Genomic DNA, 23912 nt, shown 5'->3' with positions numbered 1-23912 from the left:
TCAGATTAAGCCTAAAAAACTACATGTGTCCATTAAAAAAAAAAAGTTTGAATGTCGTAAGCTACTGAAAATAACGCCAAAAAATGATTTTATGGCTGCTTCATAGTGCATGAAAAACCATATCTTCGGTTTTTTTGTTCATTGAAATCGGATAATAAATAAAAAAGTTATGGGTTGAGGCGTTTTTTATCAAACAGCCTGTATGTATAAAGTGACTAGCGGCGTTAATCAGGGCTCTAACTTGGGTCCTATTCTGTTTTTAATATTTGTAAGTGATTTATCTAAACACATATCCTCGGAAGTCTTGATGTATGCCGACGACTTGAAGTTAATGAAGGTTGTTAAATGCATTGATGATTGTCTGTCCTTACAATTAAATTTAGATGCTCTTTGTGACTGGTGTAATAGGAATATGCTGAACCTAAACATAAAGAAATGTGAAGCAATGTCTTTCTTTAGGATACGGTCATGTATAGAGTATCCATATAGTATTAACGGCGTTGTATTGAATAGGTGTCACAATAAAAAAGACTTGGGTGTTGTTTTTGACCGAGAATTAAATTTTATTAAACATTATGAACATCTATCTTCTAAATGTTATAAGATGTTAGGATTTATAATTAGGAACACTAAGAGTTTTAAAAGTATTGATTGCCTTAAACTATTATTCAATGCTTTCATTCGCTCTCACCTTGAATATGCTTGTGTGGTATGGAACCCTAGATATCAAACTCATGTTTCTTCCATTGAGTCCATACAAAGGAAATTTTTAAAGTATTTGTACCTTGTTAAATTTGGTGCTTATCCAGTTAGGGGTTATGCCTACACATGTTTAATCAATGAATTTCAGCTGGAACCCTTGTATGTCAGGCGTCAGATTGCATCTGTTTTGTACTTACACAGAATCGTGCATTGCAAGATTGATTGTTCGGAACTAGTTGAAATGTTAAAGTTTAGAATCCCAAAATTGGGAATTCGTTATAGTGCTACATTCTGCAATCAACTTTCAAGCACTAATTACCATCAAAATTCACCAATTATTGCTATGTGTACATTGTATAACCAGTTGCAGCTATTTGCTGATATATTTGAATATCATGCTGGTACATTCCGTCGTCGAATATCTGAAGCATTGTCTTTGTTGAATTAGATGTGGTTGGTGTATTTGCTGGTTATGTTGGGGATTTATTTAATTTTTCTTTATTTAATTTTTATCTATTATATTATTTTCTAGGTTGTTTTTTTTACCTTTTCTTTTCTCTTTTATTGTTATTTATGTATATGCCTATGAATATTATATTTCTATACATTACTTATTATTTGTTACCCTTTGTGGACAGTTTTGTTCTTGGGTTAATAAAAGCTATTATTATTATTATTATTATTTTCTAACAAATTTTCTACAAAATTTAGCATCGTGTCAAACAAGCTTTAAATCATGAAGCAAATACAAATTTGAATATCAAAATTCGTTTATTTCAATAATACTATATGCTAAAATTAATTTAACATGGTAAAATTGTGTGAAAATACCTGAGTGTTCATATGCCACAAGGTTGAATAAATTAAACAACTAACAATTGAGAAAATGCCAAAATTTGACCTAATTAACTTATAAATTTCATTTTTCGATATTATGTGCCTTATGAATAATAAATTAGGTCTGCAAAATATGAAAACGAAATTATAATTTTTAAGGTCAATTTTGCCACCGGCGGTAAAAAATGAATCACCCTGTATGGCTAAGTACGTGGTAATTCAAGAGCGGCAAGGGGACTATACGCCGAAGGTTTTCCTGAAGGAATCCTTCCGTCCCGTTGTATAAAAAAAAAACTTTTGTGGAGAGCTACATTTGCGTTTATGTGAGGCTGGTTCTGACTGGTTCCAATACGATGGTGTCCCCGATCCTCGATTTAACGCCTTTGGATTTTGGGGCCACACGAAAGATTTGGTGTACTAAGTTGGAATAAATACAGAAGACCAACTCCGGGAACGCAGAGCAGACGCTGCCAGCCAGATTCGTAATAAACTCAGAAATGCTGAATTCTGTTTATGAAAATCGGTACCGGTGTACTCAAATGTGTATAAATGCCAACGGAAGGCACATAGAATATTTATTTTGAAATAATTTTTCTAATCTCATTTACAGTTACCTTTTATCAATTTATTATTCTTAGTTAAAGTTGAAAGTATGAGAATGTAAAATGTAAATAATTTATTCAACACATTATTTTGACTGTTTAACCGCAATTAAGACGATACTCTTATTGCGCAGTTCTTCCACTATTTTGCACACACTAGCTTTACATTTATTTACACTTTGAACACCAATTCATTTATCATTTATCTCAGGCTACCAAATCGGCTTTTGTACCTAAATAACCTGGTGAATTAACGCACACAGCGTACAGCGTTTTTCAATAAATGCCTTTAATTTGATTCAATTTGTCAGATTTGTCAAAAACGATTCATGTATGGTTGCTTACATACTGACATCCTTACAAACACCAACAATTAATTCCTAACTAGGTACGTATTTTTGTGGACAGCAGCGTCGAATGAATGTGGATAGGGGTTAATTTATCCCCATTATTTTGAACCTAATAAAAAGGGGTTTTCCGGACTTGTTAGATCTTTATAATGACCAAGAATTTTTTTGGCAGGTGATATCGGGACCATCCTGTATACAGGGTCTCCCAGAGCTGGCGGACCAAAATAATACGGTGAATTCATCATCTTCTGGGAATAATAGGAAAAATGTTCAAAAAAATCTATCTTAAATAGTGATTAGGAAAGAAGCAATTTAAACTGACCAATCCTGTTGTTGATGTTAAGTTACCTATTAATTAGTTTTCCTGCTTTATTTGTAACTATGGATACATTTCAAATGATGCATATGCATTGTTGGGTATCATGTTAGAAAATAATGAAAAAAGACTAAAAAAAATTCTGTACCTCTTAGATTTGAAGATATGGGGGCTCAAAAGGTGCTGCTTTAAATATTATTTTAAATATTAAAAAAGATTTTGACTATTTGTCCTTTACTGACCAGTGGCATAATAATTCTGCACGATTGTAATCAAGTTTGCAATTATTTCCTTCATTATTTGTATTTCCAGCATTTCGAAGTAGTAATTTTATGTCCGTTCTACGTCAAATAACGTAAGACAACCTGGCTTTGATTTTTCTCTCTCATTTCCATGGATGCAAGAAAAATGAAATATTTGCAGACTATTAGGAACCATAGAATCTTTAATACTACAAATAATGTCCGTTTCGTGTCACAATATGCCGGTACCCACGAAACAGTGTTGCTATGCCACGTCCCTTTTTACAGTAAAACCTGTCATTAATTTTATAAGAAAAATATTACAATAATGGATAATTTAGACGAACTTGAGCGACAAAGACGTAGGCGGGAACCAGGAAGCCAAAAACAAAGAGATATCGAAAATGAGCGTAGAAGATTAAATTATCAGCAAAGTGATAGCGAAAGAGAGACACAGAGAAAGAAGCCGTTTGTCACAGAAAAGAAGAATAGAAGAGATGTTAGATACTCAGATAATAATAAATAAAATCATTTTTAAATATTTTATTGCTCCGTGCGTAAGCACGGGCCGTTCCACTGGTATTTTTAAATGTTGCCACATTTAGGCCCGGTTAATTCACCTTCAAGTAAATTTATCTGGCAATTGGTAGATCCATGGTAATTAATTACCGTTCAATTAAAGTTACTTGAAGGTGAATAAACCGGGCCTAAGTGTAACGAATAGATCCATATCTTCTGCAAAAAAGAAGATTGATTTTTTAAACATTTTTACCTGATATAACAACGTACTGCTAAGTTGTTTCGCGAATTTTGGGACACCCTGTATACAGAATGTATTAAATGGCGCATAATACGTATTTACATCACATGATTCTATGTTGAAATACGGAGTAAAAAACTCTAGTACCAATTTACTGTTAACCACTGCCGTTAACCCTCTGTTCATAATAATATATTATGCAACAAGATTTATAAACGGCACTTTAGACACGAGTTTTATGTTAGACACGAGCGAAAGTGTCTAGTGAAGTTTATAAACGAGTCGAATACTACAGGGTGTCTTAAAATTATCGTATTTCGAGTTCAGGGCTTAGTAGGAGACATCTTGTTGACAAGTAAAAATGTTAAAAAAAAATTATGAAAAAAAAGTACCTGGTTAATATTCCAGCTATGTTGTAGAGGTATTTTCATATTTGGTGGCGGAAACAAAAGACTGAGAAATGTCACAAAATTGTATTGTCAGTGTCAAATTTCTCATAAACGCCGTAAAAAGGAATGTCGAGGTAAATTTAAATTTTCGCTAAATAGATTGAAAAAAATAAATTCTAAGGAAACCAATTTTTGTCAGTGCTTCAAAAGGAAAAGTTATTCTCATATAATCAAACGTATTACAAATTATGTCTCTAGTTCGACGATTAATAACTTTCTTATTGCCAATTTGCTGCATTTCTGTCGAAATCACGAACGTCTTTGAGAAATTTGACACTGACAATACAAATTTGTGACATTTCTCAGTCTTTTGTTTCCGCCATCAAATATGAAAATATCTCTAATTCTAATAACATAATTACATAAACATTTTTGTTTTATAATACAAAAATTTCCGATAATATTGCGGAATCTTGAAAAGTGCCCCGAATGCTTGCAGCGTTTCCACGTTGAATGGCAAGGGAAATCCTCTCGAAAAGGAATTTCTTTGATTTTGAATCGCCTGATTCCGCGATAAGTCGGTTTCCGATAACATTAATGAAATCGATGGCTTCTTTGCACCAAGGGCCTAAGGTTTCAAATGCTAACCCTTTAAACACGTAGTTTGACGAAATGATTGAACTATATTTGCTATGTTTGCGTTTGCAAGCCATTTCAGCGGCAAAACTTGAGACTTCAGATGATTTCAATACGTAACTGTCTGCAAGTGTATCTACAACAGTAACGTCCCAAACCAAAGGTTGACCTTTAATCCACGGTACTAAAGTCATCCCATCTGGGCGTTTTCCGTCATCCCGAGACAGTCCGTTTGGTTCTAAAGTAATTCCCTTTTGAACAAAAATTGGAAAAATAAAACTTTTATTTTTTCGAGATAAAGCTGTTTTTTCAAGAAATGTCTTTTCATTTATATTTTAATATTTTACATAATCATCCTCACCATATTTCAAAATGAATGTCAACCATTTATATTTTTTATTTGAAGAAAACATGATGAAAAGTTTGAACCTTCAGACCCATATATCTTTGTAAAGACCCCCCCTATATTTTTTGTTTTATTTTTTCGAGATTCCTGAGATTTTTCCCTACAAGACCTCCGACTTGGAATACGTTAATTTTGCGACACCCTGTATACTTTTTCTACGACCAAACTAACAAATGGAACACACAAACGAAACAAGCAACTTTTTTATTTTAAACGTTAATTTAAACATCTACAAATTAAATGAACATACCCAATAGGAGTATACAAGGTCTATCTGAACTGGGGGACCAAAATAATACGGTGAAATCATCATCTTCTAGCAATAATAGGAAAAATATTTAAAAATATACATCCTCATTGGATTTTAAAATAAGAACGTTTTTAATTGACCAATATAAAAGAACTTAAAAAAAAAACACCCTTCACCATCTCGCGAACTTTTTTTCCCAGACCCTTCCAAACCAGGAGACATTAGTTTAATAGTTAATGAGCAAAACGTTCGAGAAGCTATCAATTCATTTCCTGCCGGTTCTTCACCAGGTTTAGATGGCATGAGACCACAATACTTGAAAGATATTATATCTTTGTCAGCGGGTGAAGCAGGTCAGAAGGCACTAAGAGCTTTAACCAAACTGTGCAATTTTTTATTATCTGGGCAACTTCCTTCAGAAATCTGCCATTTATTGTATGGTGCGTCTTTATGTGCCCTTAACAAGAAAAATGGAGGAATTAGACCGATCGCTATCGCAAATTGTTTGCGAAGATTGACCTCAAAGCTAGCCTGTTTTCAAAGTCGTAATATTGTAAATTCGTATTTATTTCCATACCAACTTGGAGTGGCAATTAAACTAGGATGCGAAGCAGCAATTCATACCACACGAACCTTTGTTAATAACGATCAAAACCGTGGCAAAGTTCTTCTTAAATTAGATTTCAAAAACGCCTTTAACTCAGTCGAACAGGATTGTATTCTAAAAGAAGTTTAATGTCATACCCCACTTCTGTATCTTATCAATGCTATAGAAATCCTTCCTTCAACTTTATTTTTCGGTAATCATTTAATTTCTTCTTCTGTTGGAGCCCAGCAAGGAGATCCCTGCGGTCCCATGATTTTTAGTCTTGCCATTCAACCAATTATTTTATCTTTGGATTCTCAAATGAATACATATATGGTATTTAGATGATGGAACCTTAGCTGATTACCCAGAAGTAGTTTTATCCGACTTTAAGAAAGTTATCAATTTATCTCAGGAAATTGGCCTTGAATTAAACTTTAACAAATGCGAGATCTTTTGCTGTTCTGGAGACACATATTTAAAAGTCATAAAGGAATTTCAAAATTTAGCACCAGGCATTAAAATTAAAATCTGTGACCGAGAAGGTTTATCTATTTTAGGCTCTCCAATCTTTGATCAAGGTTTCAAAAACACTGTCGAAAAAACTATAATTACAGTGACAATTCCACTCAGAAAATTTCAACCAATCAGCTTGTAGTATTTTGAATCATTGGACCAATTAGGAACGAATTACACCGATAATTTAGCATGGTCCTAAAATTATCGAAAAATTATCGCTGTAATCATCTCCACCTTCCTAAAATTATCGCTGTAATTTTCTCCTCCTTCCTCGAATTTTGATAAACTCATTTTTGATCCACAGTAAAATTTTTGTTGTTTTCAACTATGTTAACTAACGCTTTGAGAGTCATAAGAATACGCATAAATTTAAAAAAATGTGTAAGATTTGAAAATGAAATTTTCCTTTGTGGAATTGTCATGCCGAATACAACTCGATGGTACGAAATTGCGGGAAATTTTTCTCCTCATTTTACTCGTATTTGTTTCTTAGACAATTTCCACTCGTTCGCTACGCTCACTTGTCGTCGAAAGAAATACTCGTATAATGAATGAGATCGAAAATTTCTGGCAATTTCGTACCCTCTCGTTGTATTACTAATGAAAATCTTTTAAACAAAGCTGAACTCCTTAACAGACACGTGGCTTATACTTTAATCAAAAACTGTCTTTTCATATCAAAATTTAATTTTTTATTAAGAACAACTCCATTTTGGAAATTTTCTAATTATGTTAATTCAATTGATTCTTCTTTAAAGTCTTGTTTAGAGAGAACACTTAATTTACGTTTAAGTGATTTTTCTTTATACCATACAGGATATTAGGATTTATCAGTACCCAATGCTTGATTGATATGACACCTATAACAGACTGGGCCGTTATTCAAAATTATCAGACCGAGGCCGTTATTTTTGCTGCCGTTGCTACGGTTACGGCACAAATGACAACTAAATTTAATTTTTGAAGTAAAGAGAAATGTCAGTCTTACAAATAAATCATCGTTAAATGTTAAGTATTATTGGTATAAAGAAAACTATAAAACAACATACGGCCGATATGGATATAACAGACTCGGTTGATTATAAAATCTCGGCTCCGCCTCGATTTTACAATATCTCAACATCATCTGTTATATAACTCATATCGGCCTAATACCGTTATATACTATTTGTATTAATGTTTAATGTTATGGGACACACCTTGAATTAATCGAAATCCGTATGCCACTAGCAGATGTAGACGAGATCAAAGATGATGCTTCAGAATTTTAACACCAACACAAGCCCGATTTTGCAGGGAATAACGATCACCCCACTTGCTCTGCGGCCATCCGGACATCGGGAATATCTTGATCGCGATTTTTTATTGATTTCAGTCGTTTATTTTCAACGGAAAGTTACGTGTTGAACAAATCTGACAAACAGCAGCAAATGTAGACACGATCGAAGATGATGCTTCATAATTTTAACATTAACACAAGCGCGATTTTGCAGGCAATAACGATGACTTCACTTCCGGACATCGCGAATATCTTGATTGCGATTTTTTATTGGTTTCATTCATTTATTTTCAACGGAAAGTTAAGCGTTAAACAAATCTGACAAACATTGAAACAATTTTTTTCACAAACAACGGTTGACATGACGACGTCCTCCGCACACTTATTAATCATTCGGTTTTTTCGATGGCGTTGAAAAAAATGTATTTCAAAATAGCTATTTATGCACCAAGGGCGTTACAACGATGATTACGCCCGGAGAACGATGAATCCAGCTCGAGGGTTTAGCCCGAGATATCGTTCGATTGAGATTATTAATCGCCCATTAGCAAACGAGTTGATTACAAAATTTTTTCGTTGACCGCAAACTTTTTTTTTGTGACAAAATTTCAAGTTAAAGCCAAATCAAAACCAATTTCATCTTTTTCGATGAAGATGAGACCTTATAAAATACCTTCATCCTTTTTTTGTCTTCAGGGTAGGCCATTTTTAATTTTTTCAACACTTTCTATTCATTTTTCCACAAAGAGTGTCAGAAGACGTCAAGTCCATTCACATTCAATTTCACGTAAAAATCACGGTTGCTAAGAAAACCTAGTTACCTTTGAAAAATATGACATGTGAATTACAACCAAAAAGGTCGGCTTTTGAAAAAGTGAATTGGCAATTGTGCAGTTATGGAGCTATAAAATATAGAAAACCCTGCTGCACTACCTGCTGCAGTGTTGGTAAGTGCAAACAATGCATGCTCGAGGTTGTTTATACCGGGTGATTCAGTTTGGTATTCGCGGCCCTACATCTTTTTTGTTTTAAGAAATGATGTTGTCAAATCTTCTCTTCGATGACATATGTCAAAGTTGAGACAGTAAATTTTTTTTTAAATAATACACTATACATTTCTTAGCCTATTCTTGTAAAGCTTTTTTTTCTACATTTGAATGTGTAAAAAAAGTTGACACTTACATCAGAAAAAAATCGAGAAAAATAATAAAATATGATTTAATTTATTCGAAAGCGTTATTTTCTAAAAAGAGCTAGTAAGCCAAACATTTGTAAATTCGCATTATGTTGGTTCCCTGCATGTCACTATTTACAAGACAACCACGTAGCCAAAAAAAAGTGATTTGACCTTGTTTGTTTTCAAGCCTCGGGTGCGCCTCGGCCAGAAAACTGAGACTAGGACGAAATACCAAATCCATACTGAATTTACTTTATTCGAATATTAGAATTTACACTTATTCGAATTTTACATAGTCACCTATTCAAATATTCGAATAATTCGAATACGATTCCCAAGACTCATCATGTCATTCATGCACTATCAAAATTCAACTACATAAAGTCCATTCACGTTGGATTTTCCTAGTCAAGGTCAAATAATTCAATATTATGGCGGTGTGATTTTTACTTCAAAAATGCTTTAGCTGTGTATGTCACCAATACGGGCTGATAAAGTAACCAAGTCATTCGTAGACTGTAGAGGTTATGTTATTCGCTGTCAGCAAAGAAACAGTCATTTTTCAAATATTGTTTTTAGAGGATAACAGTAGGTAATAATACATCCATTTTGTTATCATTTGCACTAAAAATAGTGTCAGTTCTTAATCGGTATGATAGGATTAGGAACATACAATAGGTACCTAACTCCTACCTACTGGTGTTGTATTTTTCTGCTTGCGCTGTTGATTAAGTGAAAAAACCCTTAATGACTACAGTGATGACTGATGAGGAACCAGAATAAGTTATAGAAAATGATCCCAATAGAAAATTGTGTGAAGTTTCTTTCATTGGAAGCGATGGAAGTAAGGAATGCATCTAAATGATGGAACAAATTTGGCAATAAAATTTCAGTTATTCAGAGACACTTATACGTTTTGATTGTGGTTGTGACGTTTCAAGAATGTATTGTTACAATTGCATACCACAAAAGAAAGGTGTATTTTGATTTTTAATGATTTTTTTCTAATTTAAGTTTTTTCGATGTACACATTACCTTTAAAATAACGTTGTATTGTTAAAACTGCTCAGTAAAGGTCGTAAATAGATTATAATCATGTTAATACATGCAATACATTAAATATTAAAGGATTCTGACTAATTAATTTTCGAACTGAAGCTATTTTTTCTTGAGTCCGTATTAGCTTGCGGGTTTCGTCACATTACGTCAGTTGTGGAAGGTTAACGCAATTTTAAAATTAACCTTTTTTCTTTTCTCCATGGTAAAATCATCCAGGAATAGAATTTTATTAAAAAATCTGTGACTTTATTTCACACGTCAAACTAACATTCAAAATTAAAGACGTCAAATCGCTCTCAATCGCTCTATCACGAATAAAACACGATAATGTAAAATTTACTAGGAAAGGAGGCGCAGGCTTGCAACGTGACAACAATTTGGCAGAGAAAATCCAACGTGAATGGACTTTATTTTCATCGTGTATGCATTCAAAGCGGTATATTCAGTGCGATTCTGTTTCCAAATAGTTATAATATCGATCGTTACATTGAAAATTGGTTGTTTTAAATATTTTTTAAAAAATTAGAAAATCACTTCCCAATCAAAATTTAAAAAAATCAAGTTAATTTAGCAAATATATACTTGTAGAGATCATCAACTTGCTTTAAGAAATCAGCAACCTCTTTAAAAATCATTTTAAAAAATCGATCGTTAAAATAACGATCGCTAAATCATAACAATGTGTAAATGGAATCGCACAGATTGTCAGGAAGAAGTTAGGTTTCGAAGCCAGATGTTATATCATAGTTATTTATTTAAATGTAGGTTATAACATAGCTATTTATTTAAATGTAGGTACGTTAATAATTGATGCTATTAATGTCAAAATTCAATTGTCTCCATGGCTAACTAGCTCTTTTTAGAAAATTACACTTTCGAATAAATAAAATCATATTTTATTTTTTTCTCGATTTTTTCCTATTGCAAGTGTCAACTTTTTTACACATTCAAATGTAGAAAAAAAGCTTTATAAGAATAGACTAAGAAATGTATAATGTACTACACTTCGCCGCAAAATTAACGCATAATGTGCAAAAATGAAAATGTCGAAAAAATTAAAATTTATTTTATGTTTAGTGAATAAGTTATAAGTTAAACATATTCACTGATCATGAAAAATAATTTTTGAAATAAAAAAAAACAGCAAATTATAATAAAACTTAACACCTGTGTATCTGTAAGACGAAGCCACCCCTTTGTTTGTCGTTCAATAATGTGTATTTCCACCTCTGGCTCTGATGACGGCCTGACATCTTCGTCGCATGCTTTCGATTTCAGCTCTAATATTGTTTTGGTCCAGATTTTCCCAAATTTCTACCAATCTGTTTCTTACTTCTGCTAGTGAATTTGGTCGCGGGTCTGAAGCTCTTAATCGTCTTCCTAACGTCCCACACATGGGGTTTAACCCCTCGTTTCCAATCACTTATAATTATAAATTATAATTACGAATTATAATTAACCAAAGTTTGGTCCATAGTTGTGAATGACGGTGTGCACAATTAAATTATAATTAGAAAATTATACTTAACAAATTGTGCTTCATTTGTGTTTCACTTATAATTATCAAATTCTTGCAAACTCCAAGGTTTTTACGTATAATTAGATAATTTGACCAATCAGATCATTAGCTGTCTTTAACCTCAAATCTCTGAGGTCGTTTTTTTGCCAAATGGACGCATTCGATGAAAAATTGGCGACAATTAGTTTACGCTTACCTTCGTGGCACTTACTGTAACTACGGGGTGATCAATAAGGACTGTTTAAGTTGGTAACACTGAATCGTATTTTAAATCGTATAACAGGAGTAATTTCCGGTTGTTGGTGGCTTGTCGTTGTTAATGCTATACCTACCTATATCAGATATTTGTCAAATAAACCAACAAAACATATCCAGTTACAGTGTTATAAATAAAAATTTTCTTAATTGTATTGCCAACTTAAACAGTCCTTCTTGATCACCCGGTATTTACTGGGTATATCTAATTGCACCAAACTAAAACTAGTAAAATGTCAAGACTAGTTCTCTAGTTTTTCATTGGTCTGTAGTTGTTATTAATTATGATTGTGAACAGCAAAAGTGAAACCCTTTGTTTCCAATCACTTAAGAAATTATAATTATAAATTATACTTAGAAAATTATACTTTACAAAAAATACTTTCACTTTTGCTGTTCACAATCATAATTAATAAAAACTACAGACCAATGAAAAACTAGAGAAAATTTGCCAAACAACTGTCACTAGTTTTGACATTTTACTAGTTTTAGTTTGGTGGAATTAGATATACCCAGTAAATAGTTAGGCAGTAAGTGCCACGAAGGTAAGCGTAATTGGATATTGAAACTAATTGTCGCCAATTTTTCATCGAATGCATCCATTTGGCAAAAAACCGACCTCAGAGATTTGAGGTTAAAGACATCTAATGATCTGATTGGTCAAATTATCAATTATACGTAAAAACCTTGGAGTTTGCAAGAATTTGATAATTATAAGTGAAACACAAATGAATAACAATTTGTTAAGTATAATTTTTTAGTTATAATTTAATTGTGCACACCGTCATTCACAACTATGGACCAAACTTTGTTAATTATAATTCGTAATTATTATTATTATTATTATTATTACACCACCCAACAGACATGTAGTCCAATTAGAGGGTAGGAAAAACCAAAATCAGTATACAGCGTGTCCCAGAATTGGCGCCATACCCTTGTATGACAGATACAGAATCGTTAAAGAAACTCATATTTGTAAAAAAAAATGTCCAGGCTTCAAGGGTTTAAGAGTTAGAGACTATTAAAATTGACCAATGAGGAGACAATTTTTCAAATTGAACTTAAGGTCGTTGAAAGTGAGCCATGTAAAAAATCTAAATCCAAGTGTTAATGAAGTTTGAATGATTTTTTTTGACAATACTGACGTTTCTAAATGTCATAGATAGATGGTTATTTTAAAGAAATTCCATGATCACAAAAAAAAAAACTATAAAAACCTTTATTAGAAACCATCGTATTTAATAACAATTAATTTCACATAAGATGTTCAAACTGCCTTCCACCCACTTCATACACAGAGTTGCTCGTCGCAGCAAGTTATTTTGAACATTTCGTAACATCTCAGATATCAGAGCCGCAATAGACTCCTGCAGTCTGTTTTTCAATTCTTCCAAAGTGTCCAATGGCTCACGGTGTATGTAGTCTTTATAAATTGATTACACAGAAAAAAATCCATTCCTCGACTGATCCAGCTATGCGGATACCATGTATTCAGTACTTGCTGGGTTAACCTTGAATTTTGGGGAGGGACACCGTCATGCTGAAACCATATTTGTCTCCTCAAGTTTAAATCGATGTCTTCTAATAATTCCGGAAGATTGTTTTCAAGAAAATCTGAATAATCTTCACCATTTAGACGTCGAGGAAGACGAAAAGGTCCTATCTAAAAATACAAACATTACAAATCTTCGATTAAAGTGAAATCACTAAAGTTATTAGTATTACCAAGCGATCATCAATTATTCCAGCCCACACATTAGTACTAAATTTTTCTTGAGAACCTCTAACTCCAATAATATTTGGATTTTCATCCGCCCATAAGTGCCAGTTGTGAGTGTTATACATCCCTTCTCTTGAAAATGAGCATTCCTCGGTAAAAAGAATATTCCGAGCGAAGTTTGGATTCATTTTACTACAACAATCATCGGCAAAATCCTATTCTTCTATGATAGTCTGCTTCTTGAAGCTGCTGAACTCTCGTATAATGATATTGAGAAGGATGTAACTGCTGCTCTTGAATAATGCTATGTGTAGTGGATTTCGAAGAACCAACCATACGCGCAATTACACGAACACTTCTTCTTGGGTCATCATCCACAGCCGTTCAAGAACTGCTTCTTCCACTTCTACTTCACGTGCCTGACGTGGAGCTCTAGCTACACCTTTTTTATACTGGCATTACACTACCCGTTTCTCTAATTCGACTGAGTAGTTTTAATATGACATGATTGTCGAGATGACGCCGATCTGGAAAACGAATGGCAAACTCACGAGCAGCAGCTGCTGCATTACGGTCACATTGGCGATAGAGGATGGCCATTTCTAAATATCCTGCATTAGAAAATGACATGACTGACAAATTATGAAAAAACGTCAGTGTCAAAATAATTCATTCAAAATCACCATGATTTTACATGGCACGCTTTGGAAATTGTTGCAGTCTTTTAGGAAAAATGCTTCCTCATTGGTCAACTTAAACAATTCCTAGCTCTCTAATGCTTGAAGCCTGAACATTTTTTGTGTGCAACCGTACGCGAAATGAGCACTTCGCGTGCCTAGAGCAGGCCGCGAAATTGAATTTCGCAGCCGTTGCCTTGACGACGGCCGTAAAAGTAAAAGTCATTTCAATATTTATTTATTATCACAATTACAACATATCTATCTCTATATTTGCGGTATGATCTTACAAAATCTGGATTGGGTACAGTTAAAGTTTGATTTATGCCAGTTTTTGTGTCAGGAACGGCCGCTATTAGTACAGAATTTTCATCCGGTTTGAAGTTCCCGCCAATTTCAAATGGTGTGGTCGCCTGGGGTGCGTTCAGAAATGTGCTGTGGGAATAGGTAATGGTAAGGTAATGGTACACCCAAGGATTATGACGTCATTGCCGAGATGTGCCGCGGCAACATCACATTTGTGAACGGTTTGTTGCAATTTTCTGGTACTTACTGGTAGGAATGGGAGTTGTTCTATTCTATGGTTTGTGGTTATGTACAATTGTACATTCGCATAAAATAAAATGTGGACATTGCCAATTGCGTTAGCTGCAGACTTTATTTTAAATTTAGCATCTGAAAGCGAAGAAGAAAGTAGTAATGATGATGAAGAAATAATAGCAACATTAGCAACTGTCATTGTGAGAAAAAAAACTATCGATGATGTCATAACTCGGAAACAAATGACTGCTTGGAATTTTATTTTGTATTAAAATATGTATTTTTATAAACTAAAATTAACCCGTCCAAAGATTTTTTTGAAAAAAATTTTGTTTCATTTTTAATGAATTTATTCCATACTTTTGCCGTTCACTGTATAAGCCTTTTAAAACAAATATCAACTGAAGAAAATGATATAAATCAAATAAACTTTTTAAAACAAATACATATTACATTATTTTACTCCGTTCAACCTATATTATTTTATTAAATTATAAAAATATAGGTAAAGGTAAAAAAATCACCAAATTGGCAATACATAGTCGCATAGTCCTTAGCGACTTAGCCTGCCCCAGCTTATTATTGAGGCGCCAAAATGACGGTGAATTGACAGTTTATTAATACTATTGCGCATGTGCGGCAATTCTTCCCACACTCATGGAGCATGGTAACTTGGGAACACCGTCAGGCAATCACCCAAACAATTCTGAACGCATGACAGATGACCATGTCTGCATTACCGGCAATTTACGAACGGCGCATGGCGACCTAGGTGCACCTGGGTACGATTTCTGAACGCACCCCTGATGATTCGATGATTGACGTATTGACGAGTCGGTAAAAAAGATCGATCTAGAACAGACACGTATGAATTAGGTTAATTTTCCACCGGTCAAAAAGGGAAATATCTAGTAACTAGTAAGTAGTAACATATCCTGAATCATGAATGGCATCAACAGACATTTTGGTTTATTTGTCTCTTCGCACGGCATCTGATATTTCCACGATTAAAATAACCTAAAACTTATAACAGAATTTAACGTTTACCTGTCACAATAAATAAATTCCAGTAAATAGGTAAGCCAATGCAACATTATCCGACAGGGTTTTCACATTCTTCTTGTTACATCAGTCTCAAAGTCACTAACATTTTTTATATTGCTGTTTCGATTTTTCAGGTTTCAAATGCGACACTGCACAATTTATAATCTTTTTTTAACTCTGGATGAGTACACGGAACAAGAGCTGCATATTTGCGGTATAATCTTACAAATTCTGGATTGGTGACAGTAAAAGTTCGTTTTATGTCAGTTTTTGTGTCAGGAACGGCCACTATTAATACAGAATGTTCATCCTTGATGTCATCGATAGACATTTTGGTTAGTTCGTCATCGTCTCTTCGCATGGCTCCTAATATTCCCATGATTAAAATGACCTAAAAAAAGGGCAGATTATACAGCAAATTGATCTGGTCTCGTGTCAATACCTTAGACTTTTTCGCCTGATAACCAACTGGCTTTTTTTCAAAAAAGGTACCAATTTCAGAAACTTCGTAACACCAGTGCCATCCCATATGTTCAGCGTGAGCTTCAACATTGAATATGTGCTCCATAAAGTTGAACTTTTCACAGTTTTTGATTTTTCCATTAAATAAGCCAAAACAACATTCTCCGACACCGTTTTCACATTATTTTTATTACACCGCTCTTTAAAGTCATTGTAACACTTATCGTACTGCCGTTTGGACTTTTCTGGTATTAAATTGGACACTGCACAATCTGGGGAAGTAGACGGAACAAAGACGTTGTAATTTTTTTGCGACATTTTTCCAATTTTTCTCAAAATGAATTGTTTTATTTATGTCGTTTCCATAGCGACATGGCGACATGTAGGCCGACTTTATTTTTATTGACAGTGAAGGAAATTTTACTTGTTCATTTTATAATTACAAATTTTCGGGTTGCACACAAAATGTTGTGTACACCTCGGCTACGAAATCCTTTGACGACCTCGAGATTGTCTTGTCTCGGCCGCAAAGCGGCCTTGACGACAATTTTTCTCTCGGTTCGTCAAAGTAGGATTTCGCAGCCTTGCTATACAAATAACTATTTTTGCAAATTTGGATTTCTTTAGTGATCACGATTCTGCTATTCATCGGTATGGCGCCAATTCTGGGACACGCTGTATTAATCTGTATTGAAGCACATCCCCTTTATGTCTCTAATAGTGCAGTTGAAAATATCGAGGGAAGGTAACTTATTAGAATTATGACACATCATGAAGAGCGGAGAAAATTTTTGCGTATTAATGCGAGGAGTATCCATATAAAAAGTCAACTGATTTCTGGATGCCAGCCTAGGTACGGTCGGTGGACAAATAAAACTGGGACACTTAAAATTTAATCTATGTAAATCAGACCATTGAATTGTCAATATATTTGTCAGTATCTATAGAATATGTCATACGAAAGTTAACCTATTTGTGACAAAGCCGTATTTAAACGATGCAAATTTGTAAATTTTGACTTATATGATTGTCATTTTTGTCCCAGTTTTATTTGTCCATCGACTGTACATGAAAATTAATTTTACCCAGCAGTTCAGGACAGTCGAAGACGTTGTTAATTAGTCGATGTAAAAAAATAAGGGAATGGCAAACGCGGCGATGCAAAAGACTGTCTACATTCCAACGACGTAACAGGTCATGTTGTGGATGGCCGTTCTCTGGATAAGTGCCATCAACTTTGAAACTCAAGTACTTTAGAAGACGTCTTTGTATTTTCTCAAGATCCTCAATCTGTGACTTATAACCAGTAGACCAAACCACACTAGCATATTCCAATTTCGATCTCACGAAAGCAAAATACAAACGTTTCACAGTATCAGTATTATTGAAACTCCGAGAGTTTCTGATGACAAATCCAAGGGATCTAACCGATCTGGTAACCATGCCCTCAACATGATCTAAGAAGGACAAGTTACTGTCGAGAGTTATTCCTAGATCAACATGTTTTGTACAGCGTTGTAGGTCTGAGATGTCAAGAGTATAGTGATGATGAATAGGCTGAGTCTTTCTGGTAAATGACATAATACAGCATTTATCCTTGTTTAGTTTTAAAGACCATTGCTGTTGCACCAGGTTACCACTTCATCAATGGTATCCTGCATTCGCAGGCAGTCAACAGCATGGTCAATTCTTGAGTAAATTTTGAAATCATCAGCATATAATAAAATTTGAGAGTCAACAACATCCGCTATATTATTAATGAAGACATTAAACAAAAGTGGTCCAAGAATGGAGCCCTGCGGTACACCAGATGAAACATTGATCACGTGTGATTGAAAGCCAGCACAATTAACATACTGACAACGACCACTGAAATATGACCTAAAAAATTCGACAAAATTGGTACAGAGTCCAAATTTGGAAAGTTTTCCTAACAGTATTGGATGATCAATTGTGTCGACAAGTCCGTGAATACAACATCAACTTGAGAACGATCATTCATGCAATCAGCCACAAACTGCACAAAACTGCATAAGTTTGTAACAGTAGATCGGCCCTTCACAAAGCCATGTTGAAAGTTCGATAACTGGTTTTTCACGAAGGGGGATATCGTATCGTGAAGTAAAATCTCAAAAACCTTAGCAAAGCTCGACAGCAGAACCACAGGCCTATAATTGTGAATTTGTTTTCTATCACCTTTTTTATAGATCGGACAAATTATTGAATTTTTAAAAACAGCAGGGAATGTCGAGGAACTTAACGCACGGTTAAAAATTATAGTAAGTGGGGTTGTAATATTGTCACAAATGTTTTTAATTGCAAAAGCAGGAATACCATCCGGACCAGAGGATTTTTTAGTTTTGAGTTTTTTTATTGCATCACTCATATTAGTTACAGTAAAAGTCAGAATAGTTAAGCAGCCGGAATTGCGCGAATACATATCGAAGTGATTATTATCTGAAACTGCTGTGGAAGATGAGGTATAAGTTTGTTGAAAGAAATCAGCAAAACCATTTGCTATGTCTGTAGGAGTCTGCAGTTCCTTGTCGTTGAAAGTCATGTAAGTAGGTATAAAATTGTTTTTCTTAATACAATCGATATAAGACCAAAAACTTTTAGGATCTTTTGTTATATTTTGTTCCACTTGTAAAATATATTTACAATGGGCACGTTTGATTTCTAACTTGATAATCTTTCTGATAGACTTGAATTCATCGTAGAATAGAGGAGATTTGCTTTGTTTGTATATTAGCCAAAGTTTATGTTTTTGTCTCAGCTGCTTAACGATTGAGCTATTAAACCAAGGGGGATATTTCGATTTGTAAAAACGTAGGGATCTTGGAACACAAATACTAAATATATCATTCAGTTTGCTATAAAACGCCTCCATCATAACGTCAATATCAGATATAGGTTTTAGAAAAGACCAGTCAATGTCAGACAATTTTTTGTTTATTGCAACAAAATCAGCTTTTAGAAAATCAAAATGTTGTTTCTTAGATGAAATACCTTTAACTGATGTGTCATATTTATAAGCATATTTATAAGCATATAGAATGTGAAGGGGTGGATGATGAACATCCTCTTTACACAATATATCAACGGCCTAGCTAACCACACATTTCTTGTTCGAGCAAACTAAGTCCAGTATTCTGTTGAAGTCATTAGCGATATTGTTGTTCTGATGAAAACCCATGTAATTACAGAATTCAAGAAAGACTCTAGATTTGTTGTCTTGGACGCCACTTAAAGCCAAAACATAATGAGAGATATTGAAATCGCCAATAATGATAACGTTTTTATTCAATACAAAGTCAAGAGATTCAAAGCTATCAAAAAGCTTCACATACACATCAATAGAAGAGTTAGGTGGGACATAGAGAGCAAAAATGTAAAGAATTGAGGTCTTGGGAATTGATATTTTTACACAAACAATATCAACATTCGGTAACAGAGAAAAATCCGTGTTGTTCAAATCAATTCTTTCCACAACAAAAGCGGTGCTCACAGCAACAAGCACACCACCCCCCCTAGAACATTGGCAAGTAATAAAATCCCTGTCAGATCTGAAAATGTAATAAGAAATATTACATAGTTCATTGTCCAAGACCGAGTCATTCAACCATGTTTCCGAGATAATAACCACATCAAACTTTGATGAAATAATGCCATTGTAGAGTTCGGTCAATTTATTCCTTAGACTGCGCACGTTTTGGTAATAGACCGACAAGTGCGATTTGCGTTGGTTTACTGGGCTTACGTGTAAATGTGTTTCATCAACCAATACTCGCGAAGGTGAGAAAGAAGGTGATGGCTATGCTGAAATGCCAAAGACATCTCTTTTGGCTTTAGTCAGTAATTCCTGATAGGATACACATTTACCAGATTCCCAAACAAAATGACGAGTATCAATATCTCCCTTCTGACGTGAATTCAGATTAGTACAGTTAATACATCGAAGAATTTCGGATTGACATTCTTTAGTATTATGCTTTTCTCCACATTTCGAGCACGCCAAAGCATTATTGCAACTGCGAGAAGTATGACCGTAGCCGCAGCATCTGTAACAGCGAGTTAGTTCAACTGCATCAAAAATTTTACAGGTGTCAAGACCAACAATAAGATGACTTCTAGACAATTTATAATTATAAGTGATTGGAAACGAGGGGTTAGTCCGGACTCCTTGCAGGCCATGGTCGTAATATTGGTCTCTTCAAGGTAGTCGCGGACAATCCCAGCAATATGCGGGCGAGCATTATCGTGCATAAACACGAACTGATCTCCTATGAATGGTTCGAAGGGTATAACATGTGGTTCCACTATCGTTGTTACATATCCGTGCGCATTAAGTGCTCGTCCAGATAGAACGACAAGTTCTGTACGCGCTTCTAATGATATGCCACCCCAGACAAGGACGGATCCTCCACCAAATTGCACTGTTCCGACAATATTACATGGTGCATATCTCTCACCCGGGCGTCTGTACACCCTTACTCGTCGATCATTGCTCACCAGAGAAAATCTGGATTCGTCGCTAAACAAAACACGACTCCATGAGGCGATGTCTCAGTCAACATGTTTTCTAGCAAATTCGAGTCGGGCCCTTCGATGTACTGGGGTCAGAAGCGGTCCGGTAGCTGGCACATATGGACGCAGTTCTGTTTCCCGAAGACGCCTTCTTACTGTATCTTGGCTTATTCTGGTGTTATATCGTTCTAAGTAAAAACCGAGTTTGTATGATGGTGCTTGTAACGAATCTCGTTCTGAGCGCTTGCAATCGTAAAAAATGATCCTGATCGGCTGTTGTTGCTTTTCCACGACCCTGTCCTGGTCTTCGACTGTATCCTCCTGTCTCTCTGTACCTTCTTAGTATACGGGAAACCGTTGATTGGTTTATTCCTACGCGCTGGGTTATAAATGTTTGACTTCGCCCTTCACCATGAAGTGTAACAATTGCTACGGCGTTATGTTCTGACATTCGCTCTCTCTGACGGTTTATATTGTAATATTATGCAGAAACAATTTCAGCGAGCCATAAACATCTCGAAAAATAAGAGAATATTCAGCCAACTAAACTATAGAGAATAAGACAACGTACGTTTTTAGTCTTTATCAACAAACCGTTACAATCTTTTTACAAGGTTTATCGAAAAAATTATCAAGAATGAGGTGATGTATTGATAATAACTTATTGCCAAAACATTTAAAACCTTCTTTACCAAATTTTCTTGAAATTGCAAATTATGCGTTAATTTTGCGGCGAAGTGTATTTAAAAAAAAAGTTGACTGTCTTAACTTTGACATATGTCATCGTAGAGAAGATTTGACAACGTCATCTATTGTAGTTGCGATTTACAAATATATATGGTTTGCTATACTTTTTTCTTAAAATAAAAAAGATATAGGGGCGCGAATACCAATCTGAATCACCCGGTATGTCAAAATATCATCAAAACGTCAAAATCGCAAAAATCGTTGATTAATGAAAAATAGTGTATTAATGAGGTCCATTAATACACTATATTTTAGACAAAATAATTCATTAATATTGCAAGCGGTCAATGGAAATAGTTATTTAATAAACTAGTTTGTTAATGAAGGCGATTAATAATCGAAACTGTTTAAAGCACGAACGAGTGTAGCGAGTGAGTGGCTTTAATAGTCGAGATTATTAATCGCCCATTAACAAAAGAGTTGATTACAAAATTTTTTCGTTGATCGCAAACTTTTTTTTTTGGTGACAAATTTTGAAATTAAAGCCAAATCAAAACCAATTTCATCTTTTTCCATAAAGATGAGACCTTATAAATACCTTCATTCTTTTTTTGTCCTCAGGGTAGGCCATTTTTAATTTTTTCAACACTTTCTATTCACTTTTCCACAAAGAGTGTCAGAAGACGTCAACTCCATTCACATTCAATTTCACGTAAAAATCACGATTGCTACGGAAACCTAGTTACCTTTGAAAAATATGACATGCGAATTATAACCAAAAATGTCGGTTTTTGAAGAAGTGAATTTGTAATTGTGCAGTTATGGAGCTATAAAATATAGAAAACCCTGCTGCACTACCTGCTGCAGTGTTGGTAAGTGCAAACAATGCATGTTCGAGGTTGTTTATACATCAAAATTTAATCAAAACGTCAAAATCGCAAAAATCGTTCATTAATGAAAAATAGTGTATTAATGAGGTCCATTAATACACTATAATTTAGACAAAAAAATTCATTTATATTGAAATTAACATGCGGTCAACGGAAAAATATATTATTAACTATCGAAACAAATTTGATTATTGCAAAGTATAACTATAATTGATGATATAATGTCATAATATAGTAGTTTATTTAACGAGTGCCAAAAAAGGCCCAATTTACACAAGAATGAGTTAAATACAATGTTTTTTTGTTCAACGAGCCCCAAATCGCTTAAAATCTTTTTTAGAATCTGCGTCTCTAATAGGTCTATTACTGTATTCAATTTTGAGTCGTTTATGGCTATCTCTTAAAGCACTCGTGATTTAATAGATCTCTAAGAAAATTTTTATCAATATTTCAGTGTATTATTGTCATTTACACCAAAAAACTTCCAATATTAATGTTCAAACTCTACTTTTAAGCCTATGTTGCAGATGTAGTTGCATCTATTATGTTGAATTACCAATTAATACAAAATTCCCTAGAATTTGAAAATTTAATTTTTTTATTTAAAAATTAAAACAAGGGTGCAAATTCTAAAAAATAACAAAAAACTCGTTTTAAAGGGGCATCGGCGCACTCGTCCTATACAAAACTCCCCTACGGGTCGTTTTCTACACTTCTACGCCAAATCAACCCTTATAAAACTCGTTCATTATGCTTAATGTTTACTTCTTCAGAGTATTTTGATATGCTTGTCTTATATGGACAGTGTGATGAGAATGCCACAGTTGCTGCTCAGGAGTATTAAGTTTAGTGTCTTTTGTTACTCTGTTAAATAAACTGTCGTTTGTGTGGTCAAAAGTTTTTATGTCAAATACTATAACCTGAAAACGTCCGTCATTGCACAAACTATGCGGATACCCAACAAGGCATATGCATCATTTGAAATGCATCCATAGTTACAAATAAAACAGGAAAACTAATTTATAGGTAACTTAACATTAACAACAGGATTGGTCATTTTAAACTGCTTCTTTCCTAATCACTATTTAAGATTTTTTGATAGTTTTTCCTATTATTCCCAGATGATGATGATTTCACCGTATTATTTTGTTCCGCCAGTTCTGATAGACCCTGTATATATTTCTCAGGCTTGTTGGTGGCTTCAGGTCCATATTTGAAAAATACAACGAATTATTCCACTGCAATGACGTTTCTTTCACGCCAGATGCGAAACTAATAAACGTCAAAATACCAACTTGATCTAGAGCTAAATATGTCCAAAAAATTCAAGCGTGTTTAATATGCCGAAAACGCCGGAACGGACAACAAGTTGTAACTAATGAACAATCGTTTTTAAAGTGACGTTTTTCTATTTTGCACCTATAACACAGTCAGTATAACACTCAAACGTGTTTCGAAAAGGAGCTCTTTTCGATACG

The 23912-nt window shown here is 34.3% G+C and overlaps 1 protein-coding gene and 2 long non-coding RNA genes across 3 annotated transcripts in view; 1 reads left to right on the top strand and 2 right to left on the bottom strand.

Annotated features, from left to right (window-relative positions):
- Positions 1–7295, bottom strand: part of Clp (Cleavage and polyadenylation specificity factor subunit 4) — a 100311-nt gene extending 93016 nt beyond the window's left edge. The window contains exon 1 of the mRNA XM_069052076.1: positions 7279–7295. The gene's annotated coding sequence lies outside the window, so the exon portion shown is untranslated. The remainder of the gene's footprint in view (positions 1–7278) is intronic.
- An 8052-nt stretch (positions 7296–15347) lies between these two features.
- LOC138139393 (uncharacterized) lies at positions 15348–16935 on the top strand. Its single transcript, XR_011162283.1, has 2 exons — positions 15348–15901; positions 16003–16935. It is a non-coding gene; the product is annotated as an uncharacterized lncRNA (long non-coding RNA).
- Positions 16936–19615: 2680 nt separating this feature from the next.
- On the bottom strand, positions 19616–20452 carry LOC138136187 (uncharacterized). Its single transcript, XR_011161200.1, has 2 exons — positions 19922–20452; positions 19616–19860 (listed from the first exon to the last, which is right to left on the bottom strand). It is a non-coding gene; the product is annotated as an uncharacterized lncRNA (long non-coding RNA).
- Positions 20453–23912: the final 3460 nt, after the last annotated feature.

The sequence above is a fragment of the Tenebrio molitor genome, chromosome 1 (genome assembly GCF_963966145.1).
Source record: "Tenebrio molitor chromosome 1, icTenMoli1.1, whole genome shotgun sequence".
Taxonomy (NCBI): Eukaryota; Metazoa; Arthropoda; class Insecta; order Coleoptera; family Tenebrionidae; genus Tenebrio; species Tenebrio molitor.
The sequence above is the reverse complement of the archived record's forward strand: the minus strand, read 5'-3'. Positions and strand labels throughout refer to the sequence as shown.